This window comes from Tachyglossus aculeatus, chromosome 1 (genome assembly GCF_015852505.1).
Source record: "Tachyglossus aculeatus isolate mTacAcu1 chromosome 1, mTacAcu1.pri, whole genome shotgun sequence".
Classification (NCBI taxonomy): Eukaryota; Metazoa; Chordata; class Mammalia; order Monotremata; family Tachyglossidae; genus Tachyglossus; species Tachyglossus aculeatus.
In genome coordinates, this window is record NC_052066.1 from 157,941,210 (window position 1) to 157,952,540 (window position 11,331).

Below are 11,331 nucleotides of genomic sequence, written 5' to 3' on the forward strand. Positions count from 1 at the left end.
ACGATCTTAATCCCATTTTACAGATAAGGTAATTGAGGCATAGGGAAGTTAAGTGATTTGCCCAAGATCATGCAGCAAGCAAATGGTTAGAGCTATGACTAGAACCCAGATCTTTCTGACTTCCAGGCCCATGTTCTATCCACTAAACCAAGCTGCTTCTCAAACTGCCTCTTAATCTCATCTGTAAAATGGGGATTAAATCCTATGCCCTCCTACGTAGGCTGTGAGCCCAGGTGGGATAGGGACTATGTCCAACCTAATTATCTTATATCTACCTCAGTGCTTAGTTCAGTGCCTAGCACATAGAAAGTACTTAACAAGTACCATTTTAAAAAACCCTTTAAAAATGGATTCATCACTGAGTTACTCTAAATTTTAACAAGATCAGATTTTACTAAAGTATCACTTTACTATCATCTGAGTTGTCTACATTTTCTTCACCTCTTACTAGAAAACTTTTGGCTAACAAACCTCAGCCTTTCTAATCAAACTGACTCCTTTTATTATTTTTTGTGACTATCAAGGCCTTTTGGGGCAAATACCGCTAAGTGATGTTTGTGATATTAAGTGAGAAAACTTATGGAAACTTCTATGGCGATAAAAAAATGTTTTGGAGACAAATAGGATAACAAATAAATGTGGTTTCTATTTGGGATACAAAATAAATAACTTTGGGCTGTTCTCACAAGAAGCATTGTGAAAAAAATTTATTCTTTGGCCTCAGGACCAGGACCAAGACCAGTACTCTAGACTGTAAACTCCTCCTCTAGACCCTAAATTCCAGTGGGCAGGGAATGTGACTACCAATTCTGCCATATTGTTCTCTCCCAAGCACTTACTATAGTAAATTCCATTGATTGATTGTATAATAGTAAAATGCAGTTTGGTGACTTAAGTGTACCTGCTTTGAATAATACAAAGGCAGAATGCCCTTTCTTTAAGAGTATTTAAGATCTCGTATTCAAAAATTGCTCCTCAAGGTTGAACATTGTTTATTGGTACTAGATATCTATGCAGATTTTAAAGGGTAAGAAATTACAATACAGCTCCTTCAGCACAGATATGCCAGTTCTCTTTGATCAAAGGTCTACTGGTCTTTACATCTATTTGAAGATTAATCTCTTTTTCTATGGGGCAAAATAAAGTAGTATGGATACGTCCCCTGGAAACACTAAATTAGCAGTGCTGTTTTACAGCCAATCTGTTCCAAGTGTGCATGAATATACTGTGGGGTTATAAAGCATTTATATTGCCCTTTCCATTTGTAAAGTGCTTCTGAATCATTTGTTATTTACTGGGTTCCCATTGGTTTCCTTGAGACTCAGAAATACTTACTGCTTCTTTTTAAGGTACTGTATACTGGAAGCTAGAAACTTGCTTAAGAGCCCTAAATCTGCAAAACCATCTTGGGTGAAACTAGAGTTAACTTACCATCTCTTAAACTAAGGGCTTTGATGATCTGTCGTCATCTGCTTTGTAACCAGAAAGGGTTTCATATTCCTGTTTCTGGCAATATCAACATGACTAATAACCTGCTTTTAGAAACACAACTCTTAATGGGTATGCCTTCATTTTTTTTTTTTTTTTAATTTCCATGACTCTGGGATGATTTGTGAGGTAACTGAAAGAGGGGACAGTGGGAACCTGATGAACACTGAGTTCAGCAGCAGGGCCTCCTGTTTTGGCAATCTTTGGCAATCCACAAATTGTAGTAAGATAGAGAGCTCCATGATCAATAGTTCAAAACTGTCTTATCTATGACTGCTGGCAGAATGGCAGGCATTCTGTTTCTACTAACATGATTTTCAGTGAGAAAAACTCATTATACTTTTAAAAGAAAGTAAGGTTCCCAAAAATACAGGTTTTATTGTATATAGCCCCGCGCTGTCCCCTAGCATCATTTTAGACCAGGGTGGCACTACAAGGGTCATTGTTTTAAGAACTTTGGACACTCGGGACGATCCAACCTTCTCCTCTTTCCCAATGCTGCCCTCAGCAAGACTTTTGGCTTTCTGCAGAACAATCCTGAACATCCATATTTTGGGCTAGTTTGACCTTCAGACATTTGCGGTACTTGAAATCCCTCCTGGGACTATATTTCCCCAGGGACTTTGGGCTTCAAATTTTTTTATCCTCCCTCCTACATTTGACAACATGATGCCCTAAGGTGGAAAGAAGAGTCTTAACCCAGAAGCTTGCTGAAATTGTCCTGCTGCTGCTGGGATCAAAATCCCAATTTGCATGGGATTCTTTCAGTGCTGTTTAATGAGTAGAAAAAAGAAAGCAATGAAGATATAGCTTTGTATTACTAGCCCTGAGAAATTTTGTGGTAGGCCCTGCATTACTGTAAGCTAACTGGCTAAATCTGCATAGGGCAGGGATACTTTTTGGAGCAGATTTTTGAATATTTTTGCTGGAAATGTGTTTGGGACTTAAATCTGCACATGGAACACCATCTCCAGTACCTAATTAACACATATTGGAATAGTTCTGGGCAGAGAAGGGAACCTGTTTGAGGTTCATATCTGCATTTGTTAGCTTGTACATTTGTTAGCCCTGAGCCCAAACATCAACAAACCACCTGATTGGCAGGGCATTTCGAGCTTTTCCAGCCCTCAGCCCTGCTGCCTCCCAGCTGGGGCTCAGAACAATTTTCCAAGTCCAGGACCAGCACAGTGCTGGCAGCTGCACTCCCAAGGGATAGCAGTCCCAGATGGATACCTGAACCCATTGGGAGACATTCCTGATGACACATAATCCCAGAAGCAGAGACAGTTTTGGGATTTTTTTTTTTAAGTTTTGCAGTACTTAATATGTGTCAAATACTGTTCTAAGTGCTGGGGTAGGTTAATTAAATTGGGCACAGTCCCTGTCCCGCATGGGACTCACAGTCTAAATTAGAGGAAGAACTGGTATTTGATCCCCATTTTATAGTTGAGGAATCTGAGGCACAGAGAAGTAAGGTGACTTGCCCAAGGTCACAGAGCAAGCAATTGGTTTTCTAACTCCCAGGTCCCTGCTCTTTCCATTAGGCCACGCTCCTTCCCCAGCTTATTTTGGCTTTAACAACTGGATATTGGTTGGCTCCAAGTCTCTGCACACAGTGCGCTCAATAAATACGATCGAATGAATGAATGTAGACATGGGCAAGGGACTTAACCTGCCTGTGCCTTAATTTTGGGGGGTGGTTTGAGGGTGGAGGGTGGGGTCTGATTGTTTTTTGTTTGTTTTTCACTGCCTTCCCTCCCAGGTAAGGCTGATGTTGGGGGAGGAGAAGAGGATGAAAATGTGAACCAGTCTGTAAAATACATTGATAGGCAGAATGTAAATATGAAGACGGAGATTTAATAATAATAACTTTCTGGGTTGAACAGCCGGTGGTTGGAATAATGTTGAAACTGCAGTCCATATTGATGTGAAGCTATAAGAACAAAGAGTAAGGGATTCAGAGTTACAATTTTGAAATGAAAGGTAAGACGTCATTGAATCTGCTTTTCAGGTGAAAAACTGTAATAGGTTTTGTGGCCTTGGTTTGATTTTTTTCAAATAGAGTATTGCGCATGGTTAGTTTGTAGGAAATGCATCCTTTTTATGATTTTAAGTCCATTAGAATATAGAATTGCAATGGGTACATTATTGAACTAGTGAAACTAGTATTTTTGGAGGGTTCTTTGTGTTCAAGACCTTCCTAAAATCTGGATGTGTTTATTTATTGGTCTGGATATAGACTCTTTAAGATTCTTTGTAAATTAAAACTTTTCCATTTGAAGAAGCTCTACTGAATATTTTTTTATATTTTACAGAAATTTCTGTACCATGATTCTAACTTTGGAAGCCAGTTGTTGTTTTTTTATGGCACTTGTTCAGTGCTTACTATGTGTCAAAAACTGTTCTGAGCACTGGGGTAGATACAAGCTAATTTCCTTCCAATTTGCCTTCTTGCCATTAGGAATACATGAATTTTGTTCACATTTACAATCCTTAAACACTTTTCATTTCAACTGAACTATCAGAAGGAGCAGTAACTAAAATTGTGTCTTTTTGGCAATATCCTTTTTGCTGGGCTTTTCATGGGGGTTGAATTTTTGGTAGAGTCCAGGCATTGGTGGACATAAGCACCCTGGGTCCCAGAGCAAGTGTGGTGTTGGTGCTCCTGGCCTGATGAGCAGGGATTTGGTGGTGGGTTGGGGGAAGCAGCATTGATGTCCTGGCAGAGGCACCAGTCTCCTCCTAGCTGAGGCCTCCAAAGAGGCTAAAGTTAACAATTGTTTATTTAGATTCACCAAGTATGAACCCCAGAACTAGCTTTGATGTTGCACTTATGGCGATATGCCTGATGGCAGAGTTGAACTCAGTGAAAGAGGGCAAATGCCATTGGCTATAAAAGAGCTGCACCTCCTATCCTTCTCCCTGCCATATTATAGGCCCTTACTTCTACACTGGACAAACCAAGGTAGTTCCACCCCCAACTATAGGTCCATCGCAGGCTGACAGGGCCTATATTTTCTCAGAAGGGTCTCTTTAACATTCCTAAGTTTTCAGACTTTTTCTGTTTACCCCATCACTAGCTAAAATCGTGTTTCTGGTTGGAAAGGTTACTGTCCGAGGTCTGTTTCCCCCTTCTGCTGTTCATAATGGCATGATTTGGAAAGCTGGGCGATCACTACTCGATAAAAATGGAAAGGTCCTGCAGTGGGTGGCTGGGTTGACCTTTGCCCTAGGCTTCCTGATGTTATGCGAAGCAGGGCCAGAGGGGGGTCCCATGGTTAGCTACTGAAGGCCCATACCATTCAAAAGCTAAGTAAAGACAAAAGAAACAGTATTTTTATGTAAAGAATACTATAGGGCCCATTGGTTGAAAGCTACTTGTGTAGGTGAGTTCTCCCTTTGAGGGGAGGAGGCTTTATGTAAATACAATTGCAATTCAATTCAGTGAGTTAAAAATCCATTTGCAAAGACTCTGATATGATTTAACCTCTGGCTGGGTTGCTCTTTAGCCTTTAATTACTCTTTCACTAGCAAGCCTTTTAATTTAAGAGGAACCTAAGACATTTTATTATGCAGTTAATAAACATTTCTACATATCAAGGAACCATTTTTTTAATTTCCTAGTCTCATAGATGCCATTTTTTCTTGCTATTAATATCTTTAGTGACTTCCTTGAAGAGTAATTGTGTTCACTTAACATGAGCCGAACATTTAGTAATTTTCTTTCCTCACCTGCTTCCTCAAATTCTAACAATTATACCCTTTAAATGTAAATCTTTAGTTAACTATAGTAAATCACTTTTTTGCGGTTCTAGCTGGGCTAGTACTTGAACGCGTTAACTTATTATGTAACATTGAACTCTGCCTCTTCTGGAGTCATTTGGAAGACTGAAATCTGTCAAAGTCTTGTTTTTCTTTTGTTGCTGTTAATAGACTCAGTGGTATTGATGGTCTTTGAATTATTATTATGGTGATGGTTGGCACTGCCATTAAAGGTTAAAATTCATAGAGTAAAGGATTTTTATACTATGGAATATTTATTGAAAAATTTAAGAGTTCAGTAGATACTTGTCTTAACAGTTGTGGGAGGCATGCATTTTTTTTCCCAAATGTCTTGAAGTTGGTTTTCACTTTGTTAGGCAAGTGCTGAATGAGTTGTATCAACTTAACACATCTTCAAAAAGTGGAAAATGTAATATGTATTGTGGGAATAAAATGTTTTCTTGCTTTTGGGGTTCTGCTGCAAAGCTTTGTGTGGGTTTGATTTTTAATAAAGCAGTAAGGGCTTACATTTACCAATTTCTCTCTGTGTGTGCGTGTGTGCGTGTGTGTGTGTGTATTAAGATGGATTTGTTCTGCCTTTAAAAAACAAATAAACTTGTCTATGTATAAATTCCTGAAACCTGTGGTGGTATGTTATAATTTGTTTTGCTTTTATTCATGATGAATTATTCTGACTAGATAAGTCTAGATAAGACATTGCATAGTTTTTCCACTTAAAAGATGGACTTATTTGCATTAATTCTCACTGATGTAATACTATTTCTGTGTGGCTGAAATGAAGCTTCTTATGCTTGACTTTCTCAGCATTCATGATGTATGCAACTCAACTGAGCATGCTCCACACTTATTGTGCTCTGACCCATTATTTGGAAGGAGTAAAGAGCAGCCACTTCCACAAGTGTCTGAAATTTCCTGTTCTTCCTTTTGCCATCCACCACTTTCTCTTTGTCTTTATTTTTTTTAGAGAGGGCTGTGTGAAGAGATGTAGGGCGTGGTTTGCATCCTTTTTCCACCCACACCTTTCCTCTGGCTTTTCCATTTCTCCTTAAGGACAGGAAGCCTTTTGTGAGGCAGTGACACTCCTAACTTGGCTTTTATGAAGAAGACTTGCTGAAGTGATATTGCATATGACCCTAGGGAATGTGTTAACTTTCTTCACCATGTGTGGGCATAATTCTAGGAGAACCAGCTTTATTGGATTAGAAGGAGAGTACAAATTTAGACCTACATTTTTGGGGTCAAGCTGTTACAGCTGGGTTTGGAAGCAGCATGGCTCAGTGTGTGTGGGATAGTGGCTCCCTCTACCCCCCAAATCAGAGTCCGAGTCAGGATCAGAAAGAGTCTTTATTCTTTCTCATGAGAAAGGGCACCACCCCTGTCACTCAAACAGCAACAGCCCGGGAGTGCGCTTGTTGATTGTGCGAAGCCGATCTTTATAGCCCTAACGCATCCTCTTCCTCCCACCAACTATCCCCTTTCTCCATTGGCTGGATACTTGGGGCGTACAATTTAATCGCGGCAGCTAGCACCCAACACACACTCACGTACAAGGCTGACAGTGGCCTTGCGATTTAAACTGCATCCTGGCTTTTTTTGTTAGCTGGATCCTGTTTTTCGGTAAGCAGGTTCTGCAATGTGGCTGTTTTATCTCCCTTTATCTCCTTCAGGTTCGTTGTATCTGGTGTAACCCAGCCTGGCCCGGGGAGATAGCTTCTGCCTTCCCTCCTGGGGTCTCATGAGGGAACTACACTGGGTTCCATCCCTCACAAGTGGAAAGAGCATGGGCTTGGGAGTCAGAGGATATGAGTTCTAATCCCCAGTCCACCACTTGTCTGCTGTGTGACCTGGGGCAAGTCACTTAACTTCTCTGGGTCTCAGTTACCTCATCTGTAAAATGGGGATTAAGACTGTGAGCCCTTGATTACCTTGTATCTACCCCAGCGTTTAGAACAGTGCTTAGCACATAGTAAGCACTTAATAAATACAATCATTATTATTAGTAGTAGTAGTAGGGCTGGAGCTGGAAGCAGTAGGGGTGCTGCTGTACATGCACAGCCTCTGACACATGTACCATTTTGGTTTTTTCATGGTATTTAAGCACTTATTATGTGCCAGGCACTACTAAGCACTGGGGTAGATACAAACTAATCAGGTGGTACACAGTCCAAGTCCCACAAGGAGCTCAAAGTCTTACTCCCCATTTTACAGGTGAGGTAACTGAGACACAGAGCAATGAAGTGACTTGCCCAAGGTCACACAGCAAACAAGTGGTGGAGCTGGGACAAGAACCCAGAGCCTTCTGACTCCCAGGCCCATGCTCTATCCACTAAGCCACACTGCTTCCCATTCCAAGGAGCTTCTGGAAGGAACTATAGGTCTCCACATTCTCCAAGATATCCCTCTTATTTCTATAGGACCTACTTTGTGTACTGTACAAGCACTAGGAAGAGGCAGCATGGCTTAGTGGAAAGGGTATTGAATTGGGAGATAGGAGACCCAAGTGTTAGTTCTAACTTGGATCCACTACCAGAACGATTGCAGAGGGATGTGGGGCATTCTTGGACATTTGTGTCCATGGCATCGCTATGGGTCAAAGACAACTCGATAGCATAAGACAGGACTGCCACTCACCTCCCTTCTTCCCCCCCTTCCCCTCCCCACAGCACCTGTATATATGTTCGTAGAGATTTATTACTCTATTTTACTTGTACATATTTACTATTCTGTTTATTTTGTTAATGTGCATCTAGCTTTATTTCTATTTGTTTTGACGACTTGACACCTGTCCACATGTTTTGTTTTGTTGTCTGTCTCCTTCTAGACTGTGAGCCCGTTGTTGGGTAGGGACCGACTCTATAAGTTGCCAACTTGTACTTCCCAAGCACTTAGGTACAGTGCTCTGCACACAGTAACGGTCAATAAATACAACTGAATAATGAATGAGTAACCTTGGGCAAGTCACTTATCTCTCAGTGCCACAGTTTCCATATCTGTAAAACAGAGAATAAGGTAATTGCTGGCCAAACATCAAAGATTGTGAGCCCAGTGGAGTTTAGGGACTGTTGCAATTCTGATTATCTTGTATCCACCTAGCACTTAGCAAAGTGCTTATTACATAGTAAGCACTTAACAAGTACCACAATTATTTACAAAGATTTAAAAGACAAAGTCCCTGCCCCAGAAGAGTTTATAGTTGGGATGGGGTGAAGAAGGCAAGCATGCAACATGAAAAATGTACAAGGGCTTAAAGAAATTTATAAAAGTGTTTGGAGCATGCTGGTAGATGGCGTGTCCAGAATAGTTAGTGAGTTAAAACAGGCTTCTTTTAAGGAAATGGTTTTACGAAATGAGAGCCAGAGCGATAGGTTGAATATGAACTCCAGGCAGGAGCAAAAACTCCATGCATGAATACTGGTAACACTTGGAAGTGAGTTTTCCCTCTGAAGCCTGCCTTCTGTTTAGCAAATGATGATTCTGGACATCAATCAATCATACTTCCTGCCCAGGAAATATGGAAATGGCTGAAAGATCACGAACAAAATTGACAGTTACAGGAACAGAGCGGCCTTGGACAGTGAGCAAAAGAGACCCACAAGTTTCCAGATAAAGCAAATGGGCAAACAGGTGACCCTCATTCCCACTCTGAGCAGCAAATACCAGAGTGGACTTACCAAAGAGGCTTGGACCCAGAAGCCCCTGATACGTTAGGAAGAACCATCAGAGATAAAAAGCACCACCCACCAGTTGAAAGCAGTTTTAGAATGGGGACTTTGGGAGGGCAGGGCCTGTTCCATGCATTTTTCTGCTGAATCTTGGGCAAGAAAAGAAGCAGTGTGGCTAGTGGAAAGAACATGGGCCTGGAGTCAGAGGACTTGGATTCTAATTCTGACTCTGCCACATGTCTGCTGTGTGACCTTGGACAAGTCACTTCACTTCTCTGTGCCTCAGATCATCTGTAAAATGGGAATTAAATCCTTTCTCCTATTTAGACAGTAAGTCCCATGTGGAACAGGGCTGTGCCCAACCTAACTTGTATCTACCCCTTCCACCTTTACTGCACAGAAGAAGGCAATGGTAAACCACTTCCATATCTTTACCAAGAAAACTCTATAGATATACATACCTGAACGACTTTATGACAGAAGAGAAGCAGCATGGCATAGTGGAAAGAGCATGGGCCTGGGAGTCAGAAGGTCATGGGTTCTACTCTCCGCTCTGCCACTTGTCTGCCGTGTGACCTTAGGCAAGTCACTTAACTTCTCTGTGCTTCAGTTACATTGTCTGTAGCTTCCATTACCCCAGCACTTTGAACAGTGCTTGGCACATAGCACTTAAATACCATAATTATTAATATTATTATTAGAAGATGGGGCATTCCGAAGAGGGTGTGTCCATGGAGTTGCTATGGGCCGGAATCCCCTGCATTTAGAACGGTGCTTGACACATAGTAAGTGCTTAACAAGTACCATAATTACCATAATTAAAAGGCCCAGGCTGACAGCACAACTGACAATGATCATGTCTGTGATTTTCCAGTGCCTCTTCAAAACCTTCCTGTCAGATACAAATTCCATTTTTTCTCTCCTTTCAGCCACCTGCAACTCAATCAGAGCACTGGTTTCCAAACCATTTTTTATAGTATATAGTAAACATTTACTATGTGCCAGGCACTGTACTAAGAGCTGAGGTATATACAAGATAATCAGTTGGACACAGTCCCTGTTCCAAATGGGGCTCACTGTCTTAATCTCCATTTTACAGATGAGGTAACTGAGGCACAGAGAAATTAAGTGATTGCCCAAGTTCACACACACCAGACAAGTGGTAGAGCCAGGATTAGAACCTTAGGCCTCTAACTCCCAGTCCTATGCTCTTTCCACAAAGCCAACTTCTCAATTATGTACTTTCACACCACTTAGCCATTTTCCTCACACCCTGCCTCCCAGCACTTAAGTACTTATTTTATATACCCTATTTCTTCCTCCTTAACTGTAACTTTAATGTCTGTCTCCCCCATTAGATAGTACTCACCTTGAGGGTGGGGATCCTGTCTTCTATTTGTATTCTCCCAAGCAGAGAACATGGTTCTGCACACAGACACTAAATAAGTACTATTATTGATTGATTGATATGATCCCTGGGGGGCTTTGGGGCCCACATGGTTATTTGGGCTATTTCACGGAGAAGCAGAATGATTTAGGGGAAGAAGCCCTGGACTGGGAGTCAGAGGACCCCGGTTGTTCTCCTGGCTCTGCCACTTGCTGTGTGACCTTGGACAAATTACTTACCTTCTCTGTGCCTCAGTTTCCTCAACTGTAAAATGGATCTACTACCTCCCTCCTACTTAGACTGTGAGCCCCATAAGGGACCTGATTATCCTGTATCTACCCCAGTGCTTGGCAAATAGTAAGTGCACATTCATTCATTCATCCTTATTCATCCTCCCTCCCATTCCCACAGCACATATGTATATAGCTGTAATTTATTTATTTATTTATATTAATGTCTGTCTCCAGCTCTAGACTGTGAGCTCATTGTGGGTAGAAATTTGTTTGTTGTTATACTCTCCCAAGCACTTAGTTCAGTACTTTGCACACAGTAAGCGTGCAATAAATACAACTGAACGAACTTAACAAATACCACAATCATTATCATTATTATTCTCCACCATCTTCCCTCCTTAAAAACAAATCACGCGAGGTTTGTCTTGCAGCTGCCACTACCACCAAACAACAGCTCTGCTGCTCCAATCTCCCCAGCATTTCTGCAGGTTTTAAAGGCTAGTGGGGAGGGAAGGACACACAGCCTGCAGGCAGGGAAGGAAAGAGATAGAGCCTGTAAGTAAGGGGAGGGTCCCAGGAGCTGCAAGGAGCCCCATACACTCCCTTCACATTAGCCACCAAATAGCATTTTGGCATCCTCCAGTTCTCTCTCAATCCCATGGTGACTGTCCTTTCACACGCACTCTCACCTGGCTTAGAGCATGTCTGCCTTGTTCTATGTATCTTCCCTGTCTGAATCAACAGGGAGGGATGAAGAGGCAGGAAGAGGTAGCACAGC